We start from the raw sequence: 25,167 nt of genomic DNA, 5'->3' as shown, positions 1-25,167 counted from the left end.
ACTATGCTAAACAGTGAATATTTTTATCCAAGCGATTAAAGTTACTTTTTACTCTTAAAAACTAGGCACAGAATATTTGAATATAAGAGAGAGAGAAAGAACACTAGCTATGATAGTATCTGACAGTTTATGGGAATGTGTTTCGAATTACAACCAAAGCATGTGTGCGCACACTCGAATACAGCTGTGGTGTCTCTTCAGCATTATGTAATGTTCTTTCATAAACGAAAGGAGTGAAGGCTCCTGCTAGTCTGTTCAAAGGAAGGACGTTTATATAGTTTATATAGCACTCTTTATACTGCTGCGTTACGGTATGTAATATATTGGCACTTCTCAGTCTGTGATAGACCCCCAAAGGGTAGACATGTAGGTCTACGAGATGAAAAAAATCAAAGACATGATCTCTCGACAGAATTGTATAACCTTCTCACACTGCCTCTGAACTTCATTGAATCCTCGAGGTGACAGAAAGCTGGCAAGCTAAGTAGAAGCAGCTGCTTGTGATGGCATGCCTAAGATATATGAATCTATTCAGTGTGATCAATGGCTGAGCGCTCAACAGCCCGAGTCGTTGATCACCACGATGACCCCGGTTCCTGCGAAGCCCATCAGATTGCTCTGAAGGCTTAACGAAGGAGGGAGTGGAAGGTGGAAAGCGGGACACAAGCAGCAAAGGGAGGAGAAAGAAAGAGGTGCGAGCCCTCCTCATAAAAGCTGTTCAGGAAATTGCAAAGCTCATTACTATGTGTGCGGTACTTGATCACACCGAAATTTTGCTTTAAGGTGCATACCTGAATAAACGCTGAGAAATTCTGCTCTATACATAGTCTGGGAGTGCCAAAGGAGCCTGCCTTCTGCGGAATTTCAATTAGAGCTGGGTGTCTCGGTTCTTCGTGCTCCTTTGGCAATCTCAGCCTTAATGCGTGTGTGCACATGCACATGAACTTTCTTTTTTATATCCTTTCCACAAATGTTCTTTAAAAAAAACACATATAATAAACAAAATATCAACCCACAGCGTATGTCAAATTTTGCCAAAGAAAGCAACAACGATATAGTGCAGGCAGAGTGTTTATTGTGTGAACGTATAAAAAAGGTACAAGTGAGTTTTATTAAATGTGTTATAGGCAAAAATACTTAAACAATTCTGCTGGAACAAAAGGAACTATTTTAGTACAGTTCCATCATGAAAATCAACTTTGTGAGAATGGCAGAACAGGTTTCCACATGTTTTAAGTCTCGGTGGATTTCTTTAATTTTCTCAATTTACTAATAAAAATACCTTTTATTGGTTTTAACTGCAAAGCTTGGAAAACTCAACTGGGCTGCAAAAGGCCAAGCTGGGTTCCTTCTATCTCATGCATCCTGTTACTACTAAAGATGCCCCCAATTAAACCTTAGCAGCTGGTCTGCTACCCTTCAGTGGGGTAACTCAGTTTTAGTGTAGCACAGCATTGAAATGCACTGAGGCTGCATAAACCTCATTGTTGACACAGTAAGTAATGCCAAAAGAGAGTTCAGTTCACTCCATCAGAAGTGGGAATAAAAACGCTTTTTCCACTAAAGTAATCATACATGAATGTGAATATACACAAGGGGCCTGATCCAGAACTAAAAGTCTCTCTCAATAACTTGGAATCTGGATTTAGTCCAAAGAGCAGATCTATTGAACAAAAACAATACATTTTACCTCAGCACTTCTGAGAATGAAGGTGCCCTAAAAGGACAAATGTCTTTGATGCTATTGTTTAATTTAGGTTAGCATTGTTTCGCAGAGCTCTGTCCTTAAGGAAAAATAGGCACACACATACAAATCATTTAGTTTCACACAGGAAAAAATTGTATGAATCTCAGCTGCTTGCATCTAGTGTGCCTGATACACCAATTAGATTATAAGATTTGAGCTTAGAGCCAAAGTGCTCAAAGCAGAAGAGAAGATTAATTTCCGTTCTTCACCAGGAGAAAGCCACATTCCTATTTGTTGTATTATTCTGATTCATACATTAATATTTCCTTTGCTTATATTTTTACCTTCTTTCCTTTCATTATATACCGGGTGGACTATAAATATAGCCGTTAGTAAGATAGTTTCCAAATATATAGAATCAGAGGAAGTGAGGCTTTCTTTTGCCCCTGTGTAATTTGGAAGTACTTCCAGGGACACCATTAGGATGATAGTACTGTGAAAATGAGATAGAATTACCGTCTTAATCCTCCTTCCTACCGTATCTTCATATCCTCATCTCCAGGTCCACGTGTTCTTTGATTCTGGAGCACTTCTAAGTCAACAATTGTGGTGGTGGTCATTGCAGTGGTCACAACTGTTGGGTAACACTGCCATCAAAAGAACCGAACTAACTGGTCAAAAATTCCAACCCCTTATTTCATTATGCGACTGGGATATCAGGCCATCTCTTCTTTCATTCTCAGCGCAAAGCATGTAGTAATTTACACAGCAAATTCTTTCACTGTGACATACACTGTGATGACGTTTGAATGGAGGGAAGTAGTAAACCTAAAAATTTTAGTCTCAAAGATAAATGATCTTTTCAGTTTACCCCCTTACTTCTAATGAGTGAATCTATTTGCACTTGCATCAAATGTGATTTCCAAATCCAAATTTAGTATATGTATAACTAATACTAATGTTTTTGATAATCAGATCTTTAGATCTCAGTATTTAGGCTTTGGCCATGCCAAATGCTACACTTCCCTTCCATCACTGCAAGTATTTTTATGGGACTTTATTGGATCCTTCCAATAAAAATGGCCTCTTTTGCATTTAGTTGTAGAAGTCCTGTATCAGGCCAGAATTTTTTAGAAACGTTCTCAAAGTTACCCCACCAATTCCAGCTGTCCACTGAGCCTTTTTTTTTTAATTAGATTTGCTTGTTAGCAAAATTACCTTCCATAACATTTCTGACCTGGGTAGAATTCTGTCTTACTCTTCTGTCTTTTTTTATTTATTCCCACCTTCCGTCTCCGTTCAGTCCTCTGACTTAACTAGTTTGACAGCAGTTCCCTCCATTTTTTATCTTGAAGGCAAATGGAGAATTTCACACGTCATTTTGCTTGAAACTCACAACACCTATATGAGTATTTTTGAAACTGCATTTCCTGCGGCATAAGTGGGAGCACAGTCAGTAGGCCCAAAGGAACTCCTAGAGACATGCAGCTGGAAAAATTCCTGCTGTTCACTTTTGTCTTGCCAGTAGGCATTTTTTAACAGTTTTCAGTTCAAGTGCACTTTTACCTCTTGTTTAATTTTAATTTGTCTAACAACATAATAATACCTTTAGGGAGTATTAGTGCTACAGTAAGAGCATACATAAATTCTATATGTACGTGTGTGTGTGTGTGTGTGTGTGTGTGTGTGTATAATACATATATAAACACCAAGCAGAGCTGCTCATGAGTGCCACCACTTTATGGAATAATTACACTCTCCGGCTTGGTTAAAGTGTAAAAAATAATACAGTGATTTGCCTGAACAAAGAAAATGGACTCTGTATTGATTGGGCCATATAGAAAGATTCTTTAAACTTGAACAGAGGTGAAACTAAGAGAATAGATGACTGACTTGCAATTGCTCCAAGGCATAAACAAAGCAGTGCTTCTCCACCCCAGGTGAGAGGGAGAAGCAGAATGTATTGAGCACCTCCAAGTAGGAATCAAAGAAAGAAACTCTGGAGAATTTTACCCAGCTGTTGACTCTTACTCCTCATGCTTTCCTGTCTTTCGGTCACCCAAACTTCTCCCCGCTTTGACAACCACAGGAAAAGGGGAGCTGCAACAGCGCCCAGCTCCAGGCTTCATGTCCTTCACTTAAGGGAGGACATTTAGGCCACGAGGAGCTGGGGTCAGGAGAAATGGACAGTTTTCCCAGGAAAATGTCTGTTGTGGCAGTGGTTGAGGAGGAGCAGTAGAAAAGAGGAGTCTCTGGGGAGGGCAGCAGCTCCCAGAGCAGGGCTGTGCAGGGGCAGGCAGTGGGAGCCCTCTAGGGCAGGGGGAACGGGAACCCTGTGGGATGTGCAAAGGGAGGGTTGGTTTGTCTCGGAAGAAATGCGTGCCTGCTACAGGATTACGTGACGTGGTTTAGTTTAGAAATTGCATTAGAAGGTAAATACTGAAAGCACACCCTCGCCAAGAAATTAGTTTGAAAATGTTTTACTTTCCATTATTGCAAATAAAAACAAATGGGTGATGTGCTTTATAAAGTCTAATTCACTTTATCTATAACAATTCTGCTTTTTGTTTGTACAGATAACATATCTCTGTTGGTTTGTTGGGTAGATCTTTCGTACAATCCTAGTCATAAATAAATAGGGTAGGAAAACTGGGTACATAACTGGAAGTATTTATAGATGCAATTTACGTGAATAATGCCACACGTATCAGATTTTAATTCAGTTATATTTCAGAAATTCATAAAATTAACAAACTAAACAGGAATGTGCAGAGAGAAACAAATTATTACTCTGTCCACTTCCACATTTTGCAGACATTTCTGTTCCATGCATATGTCTTCATACAAAATCTGTGAGCCCATATAGAATAAAGCCAAGTTTCCTCTCTTCTGTGCTGCAGTAAAATCCTACAGGGTCCCCAAAGCATCCCCTAATGACCAAGCACTGTTCTGTGGTTTTCTTTTTTTTTTTTTTTTGAGTATATTTAACCTATCAAAGCCTCCAGTTTATAAACTATTCAAACAAGAAATGTGTTGTTTGGCATAGGTTGCTAATTGTGTATGGCATAGATAATTACAGCACTATAAAATTAGTATTATAAAGACTATGCACCAGATTCTTAACTGATGGAGATTAGCATAGCTCTTCCCGTGTTACATGAATCACCTTTAAATGAATCCTGTAAGTGGAACAAGTTATACTAAAAACATTTTGTGATCTTTAACTACGCATGAATATTGGATTTTTTTAGATATATGTATTTTTTCATTTCAATTTTAGTACGGAATTGCAAACTCTGAACTTTAAATGATCTTTGCATTTTGTATGGCACAAACGTTGTTTGGTCACATTATTAAAACTTTCATTATATGGTTTAATACATATACAATGCTGCAGGGAAACACCTATTTTAAGCTATTGGGACCAGTCCTGCAAACATAAATAGTCTTTATTTGTATGATTAGACCATTGATTTCAAAGGGGTTATGTGTATGTCTTTGGAAGCGCTAATGCAAAAAACAGTTGTAGATTCTGCAACTTGTAGCTTCTCTTTCAGAATGACCCTAAAAATTTAGCAACTTCACTGATGTAGCATGAGACGGTACTGTCGTATGATATGGGCTTACCAAGGTTAAGCTTCAACACCTCTGTTTGAAAAGTCTCCCCAGATGGCTATGAGACATCCCATGCAACATGGACAACCATACTGTATATGACCAAATCCCTTGTTAGGTATGAAAAGTACACTGGGCACAATTTTTCCTAAATTTTCATAATAAGTTGATGCTCTTATGTTTGTTTAGCACCTTGGTTTATGAAGTGTCCAGAAAAGCTGCTACGGCTCACATGGAGATAAACTGTAGAGAGTGACTTTCTAGTGTGTGGTCAGAGAGACTGGTCAGACTTTATTATCATTCGCATGATGTAGAGTGGCTGCGAACACACTCCGTATATCTGTCCGGACAGGAGAGACCAAGTCAACACTGGGCCTACCTAGGGCCTCTACATCTTTAAGACAGCAGTAATCCAAAACCTTATTTGAAAATGGGCTGTGACATTTTATCACTTGTCAGCTGATGAACAGCTATGAGAAATGCAAAGAGAAACAAGAAGCAGTGTAAAATATTCACTTTAATGTAAAAGAGCAAAATCAACAAATTGACTATTTAAAGACAATCTTCAAAATATGCAGAATTATGTTTTAATGCCCTCTGTCTATCATTCTTTCCTATATATATATGACTGTAAACCAATCCAATTCAATCCATCTAATGTATTTCTAATGTGTTTTTCACCACGGAAGCTAGGCGCCATTAGGAACTTATCGCTGTTCCTACTTCCTACCTTGGTGGTGACATGTTTTCAAATCAGATGATATTTCTCTGTCAAAAATATCAAGAGTTCCCATAAGCTGAATTTAGTACTTAGCCTTATGTACTTTTAGCTTCCTGACTCTTCCTACTGTCTGCATTTCAATATGTAGTCCCCAGTATCTGCTCATCACTCCTAATTACTTTTATGTCCCTGGTTTCTGGGCCAAGAAGTTTAAAGAACTATGATGTACTCTGATGAAGCATTTAATCAAGGATGAGTAATCAAAGAAAAAGCCTTTCAGGGCAGGGTGGAATATGGGAGGAACCATATTGTCTGCCCAATTATTGTGTTTCCTGTTCTCAGCCTTAAAGAGCTCCTGCAGGAACCAGAAGACCTGCCCGTAGCTTGATGGGAAAAGTTACCGATTAAGTAGAAGCCATGTAAAAAGGGAGGGGTGGCAGAAACGACATAAAGTCAGTGAAGTAGACAAGATTTAGCGTATACACACTTCTCCTCTCCTAAAGCCTTTGTTATCAGGGTGCAAAACTGTCTGGAAATATTTGTGGCTATGAGTGAGGGGCAAGGGAAACCTAACCATTAATTCCTAAGAAGTGATATCAGATGCATCGGGGTTTGGCTGTAAATTTGACTACATTGCTGTGGTGCACAGAGAAATGAGTGAGGAAATATCTGATTAAAGTGTACATTGCTGCTGAGGCAACTGAATGTTGCCATAGCAATTGAGAGGAAATGTGCAAAGAAGTGAGATAATTAAATCTAACCCCTTTAGTCGTTTTGATAGTCAATGCACTGCCAATAGGAAAAGTTATCTTCAGTGTTAAAGATAAAACATATTCCTCGTGGAAGTACTCCTTGCTGGTATTTTGTTGATCTCTTTCTAAATATATTGCTTCAGGTAGCTAATTTGAATGTTCTCTTTAATAATCAAATACAGTTTTGACCTTGGTCTATAACAGCCTAGAACTTTTGCTGACTTATTGTATCATGGGAACTGTCTACACAAAATATCCAGAATGTTTTTATTCCCCCTTCCTCTGTGTACAGTACAGTAAAGCCAGGGCTGTCATGTCATGGCTTACAATTCAATAATGTCTAGAACGTGCTGCCCTCTTCAGGAGCTAGCGATTAAAAATATGTGATTTTGTTATTGATTCAGAAATTGTAATGAGCAAGCAGGAACTACGGAATCAAATAAGTTTTTTGACATTTGTAATGCCAGTGCTGGAGACGCTGAAAGTAGCTGCAACATTGTAGATAAATCTGATTTAAAAAGGCAAATCAAAAACTAGTTAGCATCTGACAAACAAAATTTGAGAATTGTCTGGTCATACTCACATCCACTCCAATTACTTATTTGAGCCAGTGAAAGCAACAATAAGGAGAAGCCTTGAGTCACTCTTTCCAAAATAATAATTCTGTGTTCTATTTAGCAGCAAATACCCTGTTATTAAAAGTGATTTATGTCCAAAAACGACTCATACATTAGCTGTCGTACTACATTTCTTTTACTTCCAGCTGTTCTGCTCATCTAAATCAATGTAAAGATTTATACCGTGATTTAGCAGACTATTAAAACATACACTCAACTTGAAACACAAACGTTGCTGCAGTGACTTCAGGGGCCACCCATGTGAAGCACGTACTTACGAGTTTGCGTATTAGAGTCTGGAAGTTGGCACACGTGGCTGATAAATGAAGCAGGCGGGCCCACCATTTTCAGTTCATATCTTACAACATTGTAGCTCGTGTTGTAGAAAGTTAATAACAAAAAGTTAAGGTCTAGAGGCAAAATCTACCTTTTTGTGAATATAATTCCCTTTGAAGTCAATGACAACTTTTATTCATTTATGAAATTGTGAAATTTTACGGGTGTACAAATAGCTTTGAAAAAATGATTACGGCCTTGTGGCAGGAGGACTCAAAAGCCAAGCGGAGGAAAGGCAACTACTGCTTGCTGAAATGAATGGCTTTTTCATGCAACAGCCCTGAACAAGCAGTGGATTAATGATTACCTCACCCAAACACCCCGCAGTTTGCACACTGGGAGGGCTGAGGAGCAAGGATCCCTGGGAAGGACACAGAAGCCAGGGCAATAACGTGTTCAGGCACTCGGCGGGACTGAGATGAACGTTCAAAGGGCTTGATTTAAACTTCAGCGAAGCGTTGTTCCTTTGGCTGAGGCAGATCCTATTTCCCTGTATTTCCTAAGTGGAGCAAAGGAGATACTCCGTGCTACCTCCTGCACAAAGCACCATTCAGAAGACGTAGCCCACAAAGAGCGGAGCCGAAGTGGCTCTAAGCCCTCTCCGTGGATGCTCAGATCCGAGGCTGGATACAGGCCAATGAAGCTCTGTGTAAATTAGAGCAGGCCTCAGGGACTGTTCTAATTTACATTAGCTTTATCCAGGCTCCCTATATCTTCTGCTATGCTGCAACCTAGATTAAGTCTGAATTTCTGCAGCACTGAGCACTGTGGAAACTCCCTTTTTGCCCAAGGTAAACTCCTTGAACGGACGTAGCTCTTGTACCTGGGAAATTCTTCTCTAGCTGGACACTCCCTTACCTGTAAATGCCTGTATTTCATCCAGCAGTATATGCAGTCATGGTGAGAGCCTGGACTTAATCTATCATGTATTTCACTTTTCAGTTTTCCTTAAATGTAATAGCCCTACCTAGATGTCAACATTTTTTCTAAATGGTTTGTGACTGTATCTGTAACCTCTTGATTACTTTAAAACTGGATTCCTTAATTCCCTCCTTTGCATGCTTACTTTAGGATTTACTTTTCTGAAGGAATGTAAATATTTAAGAATTACAAGTGAGTTTTAAATGTTCTCCCTTTTTTGGCATAAAACTTCTTTTACCTCTGAAAAATATGCACAAGGCAGATAGGCACCTGTACCTTTTCAGTGGGAGTAAATTTCTGTTCTGTGTGAGAAATGATGGCCTGTTGTCCTGAAAACTTTTTATTCTCAAACCGTAAAATTAGGACATACAGCACAAGATGTTACAGAAATGTCCAAATGCTATTGGTGTAGATACTGAGTGAAAGCACTCACTCTCTGTTCAGCCTCTAGTTAAAGGCAGCAGTGATTCATTTTTTTCTAAAGAAAACAGAATAGCTACTACGTCAGGTATAAAACAGACTGAAAGGGACAGTAGAATAGAAGGAAGAAAAGAGAGTTAACTAGTATCCGTTCTTGAATTTCTACATCACAGTTAAAGCATGCTGGTGAGGTTTGTTGTGTACTTAGCACTTCCTCGGTGCTCCAGTCTAACCATTGCAAACGTATAACCCATGAGCAACATTTTTCTAAAGCAAAATGTAAAGGATGATTAATTATTTTAATAACCATGAAAAGAATGTTTTCTTTAAAAAAGAATCTTTATACAAAGTTCTCGATGAGTTCAAAAGGGAATCTCTAACATTTCGTTGAAAATTATCCCTTCTCATCTTAACTCTTTATGCATGCTTTATGCTGTTTTCTCCCATTTCATTGCAGTGACAGTAAGCCCAAGGGTGTATTTTCAAAGGCACAATCGCAAGTTAGATGCCAAGATCCCATGTCCATATTTTATGAACGCTATGCAGATAAATTCCAACAGGCACACAGTTCTAAGTACAGATATGCACAATAGCCTATTATTTTTCTCTAAGCTGGTACCCACTAAGTACATGTAATATATATTCAAAACTGCATTAAACTATTGATGTATGATTCGAACATATATTTTCATTTTTTTGTTTTGATGCTGATGCATTGTTTGGCAGCTAGAATCCCTGCAGATTAGGGTATAATAACTAATAACATTTTCTTTGCTTTCTAGGGTCTTTATGGCAGAATGATGAATTCCATCGTTTCCAGAATGGTAAGCAGAAAGCTATTTTTGTTTCTGATAAGAAAGAACAGAAACTAAATTATTTGAAGAAAAGATTGCCAAATTACTTGAGAAATAACTGTACAGTACATTTTCATAATTATATGGCTAACACAACCAAAAATATTTGAATATTCAAATCCTGTAAGCTACCTAGAAAAGATCTGTAGAGTATTATACTAATTCTTAAAAAGAAAATGAGTTAGGATTTAACATCCTCATTAGAAATGCTGCTGACCCCAGAACGCTCAACTTTTCTGTTTTTCTGCATAGTTTATCCTAATGTGTATATTCCCCTATGCATAAATAAATGTTCATTTTATCAGTGAAGAACATAAATATATCCCTCCTTTAGGCTGAGAAAGGGTGAGTCCCATAAAATGTGTTACTATTTGAGTTGTATAACATTGATCTTTGTATATGTTTCACTAGGGCTTCGCTGCATCTGTGATTTTAAAATTACATACTTTCGGACATAGATATCGCTTCTTCTGCATGCTATCATGTTGTTTAAAAAAGATGGTTTCATTTGTCGTTCTTTTTTATGACTGAAAAAGGCAATATTTATTTTACCCCTTGATCATAACATCTTTACAATCAAATAAAAAGAAAAATTCATCATACCGTACATGTAAAGGTCATCCTAAAATAACACTTTTGAGCAAACTATACTGAATCCTATGAGTATGTTGCTGAGGAGAAATGTTTTCCAACAGGTCTTGGGCATTCTCTTCACAAAAAAATTTCTTTCCCACTTCATAAAAATGTAGTTTGAAATCAACATAAAAACATCATGAAGTGAAACTACTGTTAAAAAGGAAAGAAATATTACTCAAAAAATATCCCATTACAGCACAAATTCTGACTTGAAATGTGACTGCTTCTTAGCGTTATACTTGAAAGATCTTCTATCTAGTCCCAAAAGGAACTCAAAAAAGAGATTATTCTTTAAACTTAAAGTTCTTTAAACTTTAAAAAAAGAGATTATTCACAAACTTTAATGCATAAGAGCATAAAACAATGATAGATTTAAAATACATGGCACTGATTTTTCGTTGTCTTTGATAAAAACAGAAGTGTTGTCAGTGTTCAAGAAAACTGATAGCAAAACACAAGTTATACAATGAATTGTTTAAAATGATGACATGTTTTCCAAAGAACAAGGAAGGAGACTTGTTCTTTGAAACTTTTTTTTCCTAGGGAAGTAAAACCTGCAGGTGAAGTTGCTTTGAACAAACTTGCTTTTGACCTGTAGCTCTAGCTCTCTGATGATAGCAGCGAGGTCTGCCTTGGCCAAGTCTGCAATGTATTTTTACCTGCCTGATAACAGTGGGTATTTCAAAAGTGTCAGGGCTGAGCATCCTTTTGGGGTGTATTTCTGATTAAAGAGAAGGAAAAATCATGTAGAACTAACAGCAAAAAAGGAACAGTTCCAAGCAGGCATGAGAACTACAGTTAACCTCCTTCATCCCCAAACATAAAAATGTTCAAGAAGAACTCAAGAGTCATTTTTAATCAAAAAGATTAACTATGTGACAGTTAAGTATGTTTGGGATTAAACCATCAAAGGGCCTGTCTCTTTTGTGTGTATTTGCCTATTAGCAGTAGGTACTTGGCACAAGGATCATATGTAGGTTGCAGCCCCAGACAGACACTTGCACTGCATACACCCTTTTCTGCAATGCTCATTAGGCAATAATATTGTCAAAGGTAAGTGTTTACCAGCAGCTTCAGTCTACTTAAAACCATTTTAGCCCGAGGCTAATCTTGTGAAGAAGGCTTGGGGGAAGGGCAGAAGAGAGACACAACATTTCATTTTTCACCGAAGCAAATGTATTCAGCTAGTACCCTGATCTGAGGTAATTTACAACTCTAAATTTGCATGTTAAGTGAAATTATAATTATTCTTATTTTGAGGCCAACTCTGTGATTTACACTATAGGCAAAGAAGATAGGACAAAAGCTTGGACCTTAAGGCTTACTACAACAAAGACGGTAATAGATTGTTTTGGGGAGAATTAATTTTTATATATATAACCACATACACCTCAATGAGCTTTCCCTGTCCTGTTTGGAAACACAGGGTTATTCTGCTGCTTATGGATTTCCTCTCTGTAAATATTAATGCAGATATAAATATTTTTTCAAGTTGGATGTCCTTTGTTTAAGCAATGTGAAACAGAGCTTCCTCATGTTACTCCCTTTCAACATTGCAAGGCTTTTCTAATTCTAAAAACAAGAGAAATGTCACAGAAGAAAATAAATTGTTGAATATAATTAATATTACTGGAAGAAAATACACTTTTCTTCTCATTGCCCAAATCTAGCTGTGCTTAATGAATAAAGATTAAATGCACATTATTATGAACAGTCACAACAGCTAGATTTTAATCTAAAAATGGACTTTTCTCTATATATGTTAATAAATGATCTGTTACCTCAAATTATTCCTAAATACATAGTATTTAGTGGCAGAATTTCATTAAATATATGACCATTTTGTCATGAATTTGTAATTCCATAACTAGTTTTAACGTATGGAAAATCATGTTTTAGAGAAACTGAGAGGGCTAACAAATGTGGAAGACCGCTGCTGCTATAAATTGAAGAAGACAAAAAATAGCTCTCACTTTTCTCTCAATTAAAACTGTGTGCAATTATTCTTGTAGACTATAGATCTCTTTTGGGATTCTGGTTACATAGAACTTTTTGGTTCATTTCACAGGAATAATATTCATCTTAATTAGCAAAAACAATTGATGGGCTTTTCTTTTTTCTACAAGAGGGAGTTCACTTGGTGTACTGATTACCAGTAGTAGATTATCCTGATAAATGAAAAGTTCTTGTCTTTTTGAACAGCAGCTGAATATGTTATCTGTCTTCAGCCTTGTAGTTTCTTTGTTAGACATCACCTTGTTGAGACAGAATGACTTACTTGGTAAGTGGTTGACCCGTTTTTTTGTCTGGCACCCTAGCATTGCTGGGCATTATGCCAAGTTGGATTCTGTAGCTATTTATGCCTGCATTCAAGGTTCAACTATGCAAATCACAACTATTAGCCAAGAAAACATAGCAGATTTGTTTTTTCAATATTTCCATAGCTCACAAGGTCAAAGCATTTGTTTTCACAAATTGAAAATATAGTTTTGAAAGTAATGATCAGTAACGTTCAAAGAGATTGTCACCTTTTAACATTTTATTTAGACTGAATTAGATAGAACATAAACATTTTTCCTCTGTGCCACAAAATAATTGTGTGCAGGAGGAAGAGACATGAGCTGAAGTGAACAAGTATGTATCGCTTTATCTGTCCTGTGAATAGCTTAGCCGGGCAGTATAGAGTTGCACTAGGCAGGAGGATGAGCTGCGGCAGGAAGCCTGACAGAGCGCAGGGCGGCGGGCGGGAAGGCGGCCGCGGGAAGCCGCCGAGCAGCAAGGCCTCCCGCCGGCAGCCCCGCGCCGCCGCCGCACCACTCGGCCTCCCTGGCAGCCCGAGTTCGGACCCAGCCTGAGCCCGAGCCCGCCGCGCTTGCGTATCCGCACTTAGGCCTCGCTGTTTCCCAGACCCGTGTCCGTGCACCGCCACGGTGCAGGCGAGTCCGAGCCCCAGCGAGCCCCCGGCGCCCCGCCAGGGCCACCGTGGCCGGGGCCGCTCTGCCCTCTTCGCCTGCGCTTCCTCGCCGCACGCCCTGCCGTAACACGAAATAATTAACCAGGCCAAACCTCTGCTGCAGAGTATTTCTTTGTCTCAGATAAAGAATTAACCTGAAAAAAAAAACAAAAAAACCCCAAGAAAACAAGACACGTATCTAGGCTCCTAGGTGTACGGCAAAAAGCATTGCAGAGTCTGCTGACTAAGAAAAGCAATCTGAGCTTGAGCTAACAGTGGCTGAGTATAGTTTTTGGTTGTGAAATACTTTTTATTTGTCGTCTGAGTTTTGTGGGTTGAAGTAAAATAATGCGTTTGAGCAGAAGTGGAAAGAATTATGGGTGAAGCGATGTGTTTGAGTGCAGAATAAAGCCAATTCAGATGAAGTAATTGTCAAAGTCTGATTGCCCTGTTTTAGCTAAAACACGCTCGGAGCAGAAGGACTCATTGATCTTAATGGGGTTTCTTCCCTTCCCTATGAACCACAGGGCTAAGACTGTAGGGCTTCCCTGCATCATCCATAAAAATATTTCCCCATACTTTTCCTAACAAGGCATGGAAGAGGCTACCAACAAAGCAGGGAGGATATATTAAAGTAGGACCAAAAAAAGAGGTTGAACTGGGAATATGCAGATTTTTTTATCAAACTCATAGGGTTTGTACAAACAAGTAGAGTTTGAGCCTTATTAATACTGCACAAAGCCCTGGAATTTATTCATGGTTAAACTTCTGTGCTTCAGCCAATCCTTCTTTAAAGAGTCACTTCTCCAAAGAAAGGAACAGAGCACAGTATTATGGTAAACACTCGCAACTCTGTCCACAGTCAAATCTAAATAATACTTAAGAAACTAAATCCAAAACATTAGCAATAAAAATACTTAGCATGTATTTCTTTCCTGGGAGCCTACATGGAAATTGAATTCCACTGAGCTGCACTTACGCAGAACAGAATTCAATTAAAAAAAAAATCCGCCTGGATTCCATGCTGTGAAAAGCCCTTGCAAATTTATTTTAGGGACTTCGGGTGTGGAGCCTGGACATAGCTTTATTTTATTTTTTAATGGAATCATTCTAATGTCTAAGGTTATTCTTTAGTTGCCTCTGCTGCACAGTTTTCACATATAAGCCAACTGAGGACAACTCGTTATTAAAGAAGTCGGCAGGTGTCCTGTGCTCTGAAACATATTAAATAAAGAACTCAACGGGATCATGTTGACTGTAAGCTCCACAAAGAAATTAAATAATAAAGACAGAAGCTCTTCAACAAAGACTATTTCTGCATGCATAAAAGTGTCTTATCTGAAGACAGAACACGCTCTTATAATTTTTTACTAGAATACCTATTTTGGTATTTTCTGAAAAAATGTAATTATAGATTTTAGAGATTCAAAATTTCTGACCTGAGTCTTACGCTGAAAAGAATGATCAGAATGGCAGGAACTGAACAGTCAAAATCTGCTCTTCCCTGTGCAGCTTCACTGATCAACAAAAGAGCCACTGCAAAATGCCCGCATTATCACTCTGAACTTTGTGGAATTGTCTTATCCATGTCAATTTTAATGCTCAATTTTAATGCTGGAAATACAGAGAAAAGAGTAGAAAAGGGTCCATTGTATTTGTAGTTAATATTTTGCTAATGTATGAAGCTTTCCAGTCACAGTAACATTTAAAATAAAATCCCCCTTGAGATATAAATGTATATTGGGATTAGGTAATTTGAAATCACATTAGAAAGGTTCAAAAAGTATATATAAATACAGTCTTGAAATTCCCACTGATTCTGAGTTGCTGAGTAATTGCACCAGACAAACGTTTTTAGACTGGGCTTTAAAATAAGGAGTCACATAGTGTACTGGATTTTCATTTATTAAAAATGTTGTCATGAAGTAATTGTTTGAAGAAAATTGACAATTAAGAAATGTAACTAAGTCTCTGAGCAAAAAGGAAACTAAATTTAATTCTCTTTGGAAAAAAAAATGTCGACTTCAATAGAAGTAAGTCTGGGCATCTATTCTCAATTGGAAAATAAATTATGGTAAGTGCATCCAGAGTCATCGAGCATCTTTAAGAAACAGAGTGTTCATAATGAAGCAAAGTCTTCCGACAGCTTAATATGACTTTAAAGTAACCAATATGAAGAAATATTACAAAACCTTTGTTGACCAGGTGTTTTCCCTTTTTATCAATACGATATATTCCTATAATGACCATCCCATGCTCTGTCATTAAAATTTGAGCTTTCCTTTCAGGTGCTCTGCATCAGGCACATGGTATTCTCATCTGCAGGCTTCACCCCCAGCCTCCCAGTTAATCACACAGGCTCCGGGAACGGCAGTTTGCTGCAAGCACAATTCCATACTCTGGGAATCAGTGAGTTAGTATGAATTTACCAGAACAATTAAAAACTCCTTTTCCAAAACACACCGTCAATTTTAAGACAAGACATAAGATTACACATTCCCTTCTAACTGTGACATCTCAGTTAATACTGTTGATGAGATTTAACAGGCATAAGTATTTGTAGGACGCGGGATATGGTCTTAGTTCAGCAAAAGTTTGTTCACCTATGCCTGTGTGTTTGCAGAAGTGGGGCCTCAGCTTTTAAGTTACAGCTAAAAAAATAAGCATGAGGCATCAAATTCTTGATGCCATTCATTCCTACCAATAATTTATTACCTATCCATATTCATTTTTTCAAGAAGGAAACAAACAATTTTCTAATACTAATTCTTCCCTAGGCATAACTTAAACTTTGCCTGAATTAGCTACTATATTTACTAATCTCTTGTTGTCAGCCTAATGCCTCTTATATGGGTAATTATATGTTTAATAGAAATATTACCTGAAAAGTTCAGATGAAACCATAAAACTAGTCTAGTTAAATGCAATTTGACCTCAATGTATGATGGAAGTTTTTTCTCCTATCATCTTTTCAAACTCTTCAATTGCTGTTTTCAGATCCCTCAGCAAAAATCCATAGTGATACTCACCCTTTCTTAAAATCAGATATGTACACAGCTGTCTCTCTGGGTAAAAAATTCTGCCAGGGCTACCCTCTGCCAATTCACAGCCAAATGCAAAAACACATGTGATGGACAATATGCTCTACCTATCAAGGGTTGCACTGGTAAAACTGAAAGCAGAATTTAGTGCAGCATACAGGCTGGGAGATACATTTGTTGCTATTACAACTGTCTAACTCCAGGATCCCAGCTCAAAGAACAAGGTAGGAGTGTGGGATCTTACCCCAGAGATCTCCTGAGTGAAGCAAAATGGCAGTCTCTAAGTGCGCTGGAAGAGTGAGTGACCAAATAAATTGAATGCATTCAATCACTTTTAAGGCATTTCAGCCATGTGTAGCATTTGGATCCTGTACTTGAGTAAATGTATGATTAAATTTTTATTAAAAGGTAATGCTCCTGTTTTAATGATAGTTAATTACGTATAATTAAAATGAAAGGATTAATAATATTAAAATTTTCATTGGTGTAAAGATAAATATAAATACATATATTGTAGTATGATTAAATATGAATATATAATATTGAGCATGTATTAGCTTCAAAGCATAATGTAAAATACTATATTAATAAAAATATACTAGATAAAATAATATTATATTCCAGGTACTATGTAAACGAGAGGCCTGGTTCAGCACTTGTACATTCATAAAATCTATTTGATTTGGGGGAGATGATGCAAAAAGTAGTTGAGATAGATAGCCTTAAAAATAATTATTAAAATGGCCCTATGAATCAGATGCTTACACTTTTTTGCTATTTCACCTTTCCATGTGAAGACTGAATTACAATGTTAAATGATGTACACTTCAGCTGCAAAAGAAATCCTTTTTAGAATCATGAATTAGAATTTGGAAAGACCTCCACGTTTCCAGTTCAACCCTGAATCCATACATCTCTGTAGGCCTAACTTCTACTGATTTTCAAAATCTTCAAATCAGGCCTTAAATATTCATTCACAGGGTATTGCTCTTGCCTGTCATTTAGTTACACTTACTTTACTTACAAGAGATTGCTTACACTAATCTCTGTTTTCCTCTTTAAAATTTTTTATATTTAGTGAGGCAACAATACAACTTGATCTCTACCCATAGACACGCGTGTTTTAAACTGTAACACTCATTCTGGTTGTCATTTCTGCCATTAGATGCAGAAAATCTGTATCTCCAGATCTAAATTGCTATGAATCCTCCAACTGTTGGTCCTGTAAAATTTTGTGTGTTAGCGTAGTTTAATAGGCTGAGAAATGCATTAGCTTTATAAATAAATCTTTAAGTTGTGTAGTTCTAAATCAGAGAGATATTTTGGTCTCTGCAAATTATAAGAAACTAGTATTTGTCTAGCAAGACCTTAAGACCCGCCAAAGAATTTTAAGGATTTTTATGAATCTCTGTATGCATTCTTTGGCTAGATTTTGGCATAGTTTTAGTGTAAGTCCAGTACAACTCAATCAGTTTATTTTATAATTAAAATCAAGGAAATAGTAACAAAAATACATAATATATGGTACTCGTGTTTATAATAGAAACATCCATAAAGAAAGAAACATGTTCTAACTCTTCTCATTACCCTAAAGGGAACTGCATCTTTAATCACACAAAGCACAACGGCTTTCTAATTTTGTTTAAAGTGTTTCAGTACTTACAAAAACCAGATCAGGTTATTGTAAATCTAGAGCAAATTAGAATCATTGGCCTCTGCTCAGCTGTATTCAAGAGTACTATGTAAATCATAAATTTAATGGCATACTAAGACACACATCTGTTTCTATTTTGTAGAAGTTAATAATCTAACTTCAGAGTATTTAAACATTACTTTCATTAACTGGAAAATTGTGAAAAATAGAGACTGCTCTAAGTCATAATGTGTTGTTGCATTATGCCAGGGAATATATTAAAATTGCAAAACCATACAGTGAAACGTAATTTTTCTGAGAGATATGTGGCATTGTGAGTTTCACGACCTTGCCTCTCCTCTTTCTGTTTACTTAGGAAAACATCACTTACATGAGCAGAGCTGCATTGCTAAGTAGAATCTGCACCTGCACAGAGTAGATTTTACTTTGTATTTTTAGTAGCAAATGTCTTTCACAACAGGGAGTGGATGATGCCTACATTCCCTAAACCTATGACCTAATGCATTACACAGGTTTCTTTTTTGCAGTTAGCATCCTAATAATCTGCAGAACAATATGCATATTGCAACTGATTTGAAAGATATCTTTGTTACTAAAACTGATAGAAATTTTGTGCTGCATAAAAGATTGATTTCTGGCGTACTTTTTTCTATAAAACTTACTTTGTGGTCTAGCGTATACAGTATCTTATCAGTAACTTCAGATTCTTGTTCTTATTGAAAAGTTTATTTTATTCACAAACTAATAAATTATCGTCTACTGCATCTTAAAGTAGGTGTCTGATATAATTTATATAACTTGCAAAGAACTAGTTGTGTGGGATTTTTGGCAGAAAGGCATCGCTGTTTTCAACTTTTGGTTGCAAAGACACTGATTTTCCCAAAGGAAACAAATGAGTAAACATGCATGTACTAACCCTTTGGAAAATGAATTAATTGAGTTGCAAGTCAGAACAGAACTGACCTGCTAGCTTTAGCACTGTAAAAAAAGATCTATTTTGTAAGGCTTACTATCATAATGGATTCTAAGGTGATCAATTTTGACCAATAAATTCCTTGGAAACTCAAAACTGTGTTGCACTAAAAGGCAAAGTTAAAATATATAGAAGGTTAAGTTAAATTAAATCTTTATTCATAAAAAATACAATGCTAAAAATATTTCCTACAGAAAATTTTCAGACAGTCTGTTCATTAAAAAAGGTACAACCTTTGGGAAGTCAGATGTAGCTTATGTGCTGTTTTGCTTGGGCTAAAATTACCTGCAGTTCTAGATACTTTGCATTAAAACTTGGCCTGCATAAAGGTGAATGGAATTTATGTAAATAGCTGTATGACTATGTATCTCACCTTTTACCAGTGCTAATTTCAATGAGCTCTGTTTGAGAGGGAATTATATTAATATATAGAAGTGATAGGGAATTTGGACATTTATTTTACTACCAGCAAAAATTCTAAAGAAAGCAAATTAAAGCTGTGAAGCTATGTGGAGAGGGGACAGCAAGAGACAAGAGAAAGGCAAAAGTGGGCACCTAAATGGTACAGTGCAAATTTGTGGTTTATTCTTCAGTAAGATTCAGTGATTGCATACACAGGAAATTCTCCCATTCCTGTGGAAATGGTAACTGCAAAAACTAATTCTAGCACGCAGAGTTCTCATTTTGCTTTCCAAGCATGCAATAAAAGTGCAAGTATGTTGCCTCACTGATATATTTAATATAGTACTGTGATTACCAGATACATTGGATATAATTTAAAAAGATCACATTTTGGCGTTGATTATTCAACAGACAGCAGCCAGTGCTCTTAGTGGGATGGGAAACAGCATCTTAATTAATAATTGAATATATTTTAATATTTATAATTAGCAGCAGTACTAAGCAGTCAATCGATGTTCCTTACGACAGTAGCATGGTAGTAATACCATTCTTTGACTGCAGTGTTTTTCGAAAGGCGTAACCATACCTTCAATCAGATTCAAATACTATTTGTCAAAAACATCGAGGTCTGTCAGAAGTAAATGATAATTTAATTAAAGAAAAAAAGGTGGGATATCTTTGATCCCTATACTTTAGTGATATTAATTCCCATGTGCTGCAGGTGTTTGTAACGTATGACACATCATTACTGAAACGCAGGCTTTCATAGGCAGTTTCGGTGAAGGAAAATGACTGTTCTTACAGCTGCCAGAGTTACACCTGGCAGTGTAACACAAGCATGACAAAATGTGAACTAGAAGATATAAGCCTGGGAACAAATCTGGGTCTCTCTCTCCATCCTTTGTCCATGCCAGCTGAGATGGATGGCAAAGCAGTAGCGATGTACAGAGGGGATGGGGAGGCGGGACCTGACTTTGCTGCTCTTTCCAGGCTTTCTGACCAGTGATCCATGATGCATCTCTGGTGTCTGCTCCAGAGGGAGTCAATCGCATAACTGTCAGCATTTCAATAGCAATCAGTACCAAGAGGAAAAATATATTCTTGTAAAAAAATAGACGGGACCAGTTCCTTGGCTCAAACCACAGAACAAAATCAAAGCAAGTATAGCCAATCAGCTGAGGTTATGAGTACTTCCAGAGTGGCATGGGAAACGGAGAAGCAGAACCAGATGACATGGACATAAAGCACCATTAATACAGTGTCTTGATTAAAGCTACTAGTTGAAAATTTTAAATAAAAAACCACTTGTTCTTACAGAATAACACCTGGTGGCACATGGGAAACATGGTAAATGTGAACTGGAATACACAAGCTTGGGAGTAAATATAGCTCTCATACCCTGCTTTTTGATAAGGAAATGGGAAAGCTGCAGTCACGAGGTGAGGAAGACGCCGTGGGAGATTCTTGTCCGTTCATGATTGATCATGACCACCCTGTTATTTCATGTTCATAATCTAGTACCATATCTCTGAACTTGATTATTGCGACTATGGAATAAACTTCTATGTAGGCATTGGGTAGAATCTAACAACTAGACTCCTGAAGAGAAATGCAGAACGGATTTAAGCCCCCCCATTTAGAAGAACCTCTGCTTCAGTGCTACCTACCTGGATAGGACGTCTATGTTCAGTAGGCACTTCCATGTTTTTGTATTAAATTTTCCTACAGCTCTAACTCTCATCATGCCGAGCACTGCTTCAGTCAAGACAAAGCAGACTAGGGGGCTTTGTGCTCACATTATTGCTAAGGCTGTCTATAAAATAAAACTGAGCGCTTAATGGTAATAGTCATGATCTAAGAGTACCTGACACCCACTAACACAGCTACGCTCTCACTAAATCCAGTGGTAACCACTACTGTCATGTAAAGGTGTTTCTTTATTCTATAAGCAGTAGTTAGAGACCTGTCCAGAGTACGTGAAACAGGATCAGTTCTCCCCTCTGCCTGAAGGGATTCAAATGCATGTTTCTCCCCAGCTGTGGAGTTCTCTAACCCACAGCCTGATCGGAGATGGAGGTATTCTCCCCTTCTCCTGTTAAAGCTGTGCACCAGGCAGAAAATAATTCAGGATTCACTGGGCCAGAAAGTGAGAGCCCCAGAGGGAACATGACTCTGTAGCTTAATGATTTGGGCAGTCAACTAGAATGGAGAGGCCTGAGTTCTGGTCGGTGGTCCAAGATTTTGACGTATTTTATCTTGTGACTATTCTGAGGAAAGGAAACTCAACCTTACCCCCTACTCAGGCATCTAAATCTTTATGGGTTTGTACAGCTGTGAAGATAAAGATGAATAACTCCAAAAGTCTTGGCCTATGTAAAAATTACACAGTTAAGAACATGGATTTTAATAGTGTGTAGGATGTCGATATTAGACTCATAGGTAGAAGAGAAAAGGCTTCATGGATTCATACTTGGAAATGCAATAGTTCTCCTTTGAATGTGCCACGCTTTGTTCATCTTCTTTCCATCACCTTTCATTTTGTGGTATACTATCAGCATGATAGAGCAGTCAGCTGCTGTAGGTAATACTGTAGTTAAAAGCACTCTCTAGTGGATGTCAGTTCTAGATCTGCACCCGAAGCTTGATAAAGCAGACCATAAGAAGTAGAGGCATTCAGCACAGACATCCAGGCCTTTTCCCACTCAGCTCCACATCTTCCCACACTGTTATATGAAGCAGTCGGGTAACAGGAGGTGAGGAAGGTGGTGAGAATACGCAGCGATCTCCAGACATGCTAGTCTGAGATGCAGGGCACCTCTCTGCCTGCAAATTCATGAGGAAAAGAGATACAGAGATATAGGAAAGTCAGGGGAAATTATATCATATAGAGCTGTATGAGAGGAAGAAGACAAAGAGCTCCCTACCTGCCAGGCAAAACTACATTTATTTTAAATAGAAAAATCTATTTAATTTCTTACTACTCTCTTGGGCCTTGCTTCTTTCCTTAAAAAAAAACCATTATATGTGGCCTAAATGCAGAAGTAAGCCTACACAGATATAACAGTTGGAGAAAAGGGAACCTAGACATGCACAAAACTATTTGGAGAACTGGGATCTCATGGATATCTCTCTTCCCCGAAAAGCTCAGCACCGTAGTTCTTTTCATGGTATCATCATTTCAGCTTCTGTACTGAGCTGTTCATATGATAACAGGGAATTGTACTCGTCATTTTTTTAAACGTGTTCTGCTACATGAATCCTAACAGCTCAATCCTGAAAACTCTTTGGCCTTCAAAAATGCCTGTGGAATTAGATTGCAACTTTTCTCCACCAGCAAACACTAATAAACACCCAAAGCAAGGAATGTCCTTCTACAATAACACAGAGCTCCATTGCTCCCCCAGATTTGCTTTTCAGAGAATGGAGAAACAACTGCAACGTCTTAGCATGAACGTAAAAAACCCTGCATCTAAATTCACTGGTAAAAATCTTATTGATCTTTTATAATGGATTAATGTGATACAAAAATCCTGTATCAGAATACGTAGTTAATATGGAATACACATGCTTTTGTGTCATAGCTGCATTCTCTCTGAACAAAGTTGTTTCTAATACTACTTAATTAAACAAAATTAAATTAATTTCTGTCTAAGAAACAAGAAACAACAGCCTTGTTGAATAAAATGCTCTTCATTTTCTTGAAGCTATTTAAATTAAAAACATGAGTTTCTACAGTTGGAAAAAAAACATCCATGGTTAAAATGTTTGAAGCCCATCAATCTCTTTAACCACACAGCTAATGTGTTCCTTCTGTTTTCTTTGAATGAAATCACCATGAGTGGTTAGATGTTGATTTAACATAAAACAAATGGAAATGGGTGTTTCCTTAGTCATGTGTAGAATTTATTTTTAAAAACAATTAGCAAGTGTTATGAGTAAGTCAATGATTTTGCCATTTCTTAAATAATAATATAGATTATGAGTCATTAAAATTGATTAGCAAAGTAAACTATGTATAATGCAAATTCATATTACATTTATTTGTTAGGAACAGCTGCAGAATTCTCTTATTTTATTGATGGGCTTCATTTTTTTTCTCAAGTGACACTAAAATCAATTACTTAGTTTAAAAGACCGGTAATTGTCAAGATATATTTCCAAAGGCTTAAGACAATAGACTAGATAGATAGTTCGTATTTTGGGTTATATCATGCGAACTTTATTTATACAAATTTGTCTGCAAAATTAATTGGAGCTTTCCCTAGATGAAACAAGCAAAATCTGGCCTGTTCAGTTTTGTGTTGAAATGGTGAAATCATGTAATGGTTTGTTACTTTTCCGTGTGCCAAATTAGACCATGTCTTTACATTATGCCAATTTTAGGTTGATGCTTCTGTACTACACATATATAATCTCTCCTGTCAGTCTTTGCTTATATTGCATCCAATTATACGTTCATTGATACATTATTCACGGGAGTGTGTACATATAGGAGGAAATGTCAGTTGCTAATATTTAAAGTTCAATCATTTCATAAAACTCCAGGAGTAAAAAAATAGGTTGCATAAAACCTGCGTAAACCTTTTCTCATGGGGGAACTAACGCTCAGGGCAATATAAAAATTATTTATCAAGATATTAAAGCATTTTAAATTAATCTTTTTCAAGAATAGGCAGATGTAAGCTGCAATTCTATGGCAAAAAATCTCTAGTGGGGTCAACAAGATCGTATTACAGACGTCACAATTTGGCTAATTTTTGCTGTAGGTTAAATCATCTTTTTCAGATGCACCTTCTCCAAGTACACAGCTGACAGTTAAATCTTTTCCAGTTGTTACTGTCATGCATGTCCCTAGAAACACTGGTCCCTAGAAACACTGGTCTACAGTTCTTGTGATTGTTTCAAAATTGACTATAAATTTGCTTTTAGTTTTTCAAGGATCCAGCAAGGTTGTCAAAGTAATCTGAGAGAAAGACACACAGAATATACAGCTTAACATGAAACATTACAAAACCTAACATTAGTGAAGTGGGTTGATAAACATATTAACAAATGATTTTGCTAGGATCATAAAATTTCTTGTAGTCTTTTCAAGGTAAGTATTTTGCAATGTTGCGGTGAAGCAAGATTTTAAGGAAAATCTACTTGTCTGTATCTACTTGTGGTATCGATGTGGATTGAGATAAATATTTTTGGAGGAATACAGCAAAAAAGCAAATAGTTAAGCAATCTTTATGGTGAAAATAAATTTGATTTGTCATAATTCCTTTGTATCTTAATATTCAAGTCTGGCAATAATTTTGGCTGAATAAGATATAAAGAATTGAGTTCAAGTATGCTATGGGTCTGTGTGTGTGCAATTTTTCTGTTTTAAAGAAATAGATGACAATTCCCGTGCAATAAAATTAATTGCTTTAATAATAATATTTTACTTGCCAAAACAAGATACCCTTCTGCAAAATATTCGTATATTTTAATCAGGATTTAGTGAGAATTAATGGAGGTGCGTATTTTCAAAACAAATGCCGAAAGGTCTCTATGTGCGTTTTACCAATTGTTAAAACTCAGTTTTACAACTCAAGAGT

At 37.1% G+C, this 25,167-nt stretch overlaps 1 protein-coding gene across 2 annotated transcripts in view; it reads left to right on the top strand.

Annotated features, from left to right (window-relative positions):
- ADGRL2 (adhesion G protein-coupled receptor L2) overlaps positions 1-25,167 on the top strand; it is a 391,390-nt gene that overhangs the window by 203,480 nt on the left and 162,743 nt on the right. The window contains exon 3 of one of the 2 annotated variants that reach the window (XM_068952713.1): positions 9,852-9,893. The gene's annotated coding sequence lies outside the window, so the exon portion shown is untranslated. Of the gene's footprint in view, positions 1-9,851; positions 9,894-25,167 lie in introns of those variants that run through there. The other variant, XM_068952694.1, reaches the window with a different exon arrangement.

The sequence above is a fragment of the Struthio camelus genome, chromosome 8, assembly GCF_040807025.1.
Source record: "Struthio camelus isolate bStrCam1 chromosome 8, bStrCam1.hap1, whole genome shotgun sequence".
Taxonomy (NCBI): domain Eukaryota; kingdom Metazoa; phylum Chordata; class Aves; order Struthioniformes; family Struthionidae; genus Struthio; species Struthio camelus.
The sequence above is the reverse complement of the archived record's forward strand: the minus strand, read 5'-3'. Positions and strand labels throughout refer to the sequence as shown.